Raw genomic sequence first — 1,262 nt, forward strand, 5'->3', positions numbered from 1 at the left:
AAAAAAAAAAAAAAAAAAAAAAAAAAAAAAAAAAAAAAAAAAAAAAAAAAAAAAAAAAAAAAAAAAAAAAAAAAAAAAAGCAAGCGATCACTCCAGAGACCTCAGCTAGGGTTCAGAGAAACGTGCACTTGTTGCCTGCAGACACCCGGCTCGGTTACCTCCCGTAAATATTTACACGGCGAACACCGCACGGCCCGAGGAGCCAGCCCTGCGGCTCGCGTCACGGCCAGGAGCCGGCCCCGGTGCCCCCGCGCCGGGCCGCCCTCGGTGCCCCTCGGATGCTCGCTCACTGCTCCGGCTGCGGGCCAGCGCCAACCCACCGGGCCCCAACGTGCGGGGGAAGAGCGGCAAAACACAGCGGGATTGAACGGAAGGGAGGAAAAAAAAAGAGGACGGGGGTAAAAAAAGGCCCTTGGGTGCCCCCAGCCCGCAGAGGGGTGTCCCCGCCAGCGTGCCGAGTGCGGGGCTCCCCCGCGCTCCCGGGCGGCGCGTTCCCTTGAGGCCAAACACAGCAAAACCAACAGGAAAAAAAATAATAATAATAATAAGAGAAAGTTTCTCCCCGGCGAGCAGCTCCCGTGGCACATTTTCATTTTTACGTAACGCGGCCGCCTTTCCCCCACCTGCGGGGAGCGGCCCCCCCAGCCCGGCCCGCCCGCACCCCGGCACCGGGGGCTCCCCCGGGGGCTCCCCCCATCCCGACTTACCTAATCCCGCCGGCAGCTGCCGCCCCCCATCGCCGCCGCCGCTCCCGCTTCAGCGGCCGGCGGGGCAGCGCTGGGCGCGGGGACGCGGCCCCGCCATCTGCGCCGTGTTTATAAATCCAGAGCCATGGGGCTGCGAGCCGCGCCGCCCGCTCCTCCGCCCGCCCGTCCCTCCGTCCGTCCGCGGGGCCGGGCCGCCCCTCTCCGCAGCGCCCAGCCCTGCCCTGCCCTGCCCAGCCCTGCCCTGCCCGCCCCGGCGCGGCGGGAGGCGGCGGTCGGTGGCTCGGTCGGTCTCTCGGTCGGTCCCTGAGGCCGCCCCACAGCCGGCCGGGCGGGGCGAGGCGGAGCGGAGCGGGGCTGCGCCGCCCGCGCGCGTTAAAGGGGCCGCGTGCGCCCGCGCCGCCGAGCGCCCGGCGGGACCCGCGGGTCGCGACTGCGGCCGTGCCCCGGCACCCGCTGCGCCCCCGGCACCGCCGCTGCCATCGGTGCGCCCCTCACAGCGCTTTATCAGTGCCGCCAGGTACCTCGGGGTTGCCAGCTTTAAAGGTGCGGCGGGCT

The 1,262-nt window shown here is 68.0% G+C and overlaps 1 protein-coding gene across 11 annotated transcripts in view; it reads right to left on the reverse strand.

Moving 5' to 3' along the window:
* NCOR2 (nuclear receptor corepressor 2) overlaps positions 1–973 on the reverse strand; it is a 228,437-nt gene extending 227,464 nt beyond the window's left edge. For all 11 annotated transcript variants that reach the window (XM_041489089.1, XM_041489088.1, XM_041489080.1 and 8 more), the window contains exon 1: positions 708–973. The gene's annotated coding sequence lies outside the window, so the exon portion shown is untranslated. The remainder of the gene's footprint in view (positions 1–707) is intronic.
* Positions 974–1,262: the final 289 nt, after the last annotated feature.

Source organism: Pyrgilauda ruficollis, unplaced genomic scaffold, assembly GCF_017590135.1.
Source record: "Pyrgilauda ruficollis isolate IOZ18807 unplaced genomic scaffold, ASM1759013v1 scaffold9, whole genome shotgun sequence".
Lineage (NCBI taxonomy): Eukaryota > Metazoa > Chordata > Aves > Passeriformes > Passeridae > Pyrgilauda > Pyrgilauda ruficollis.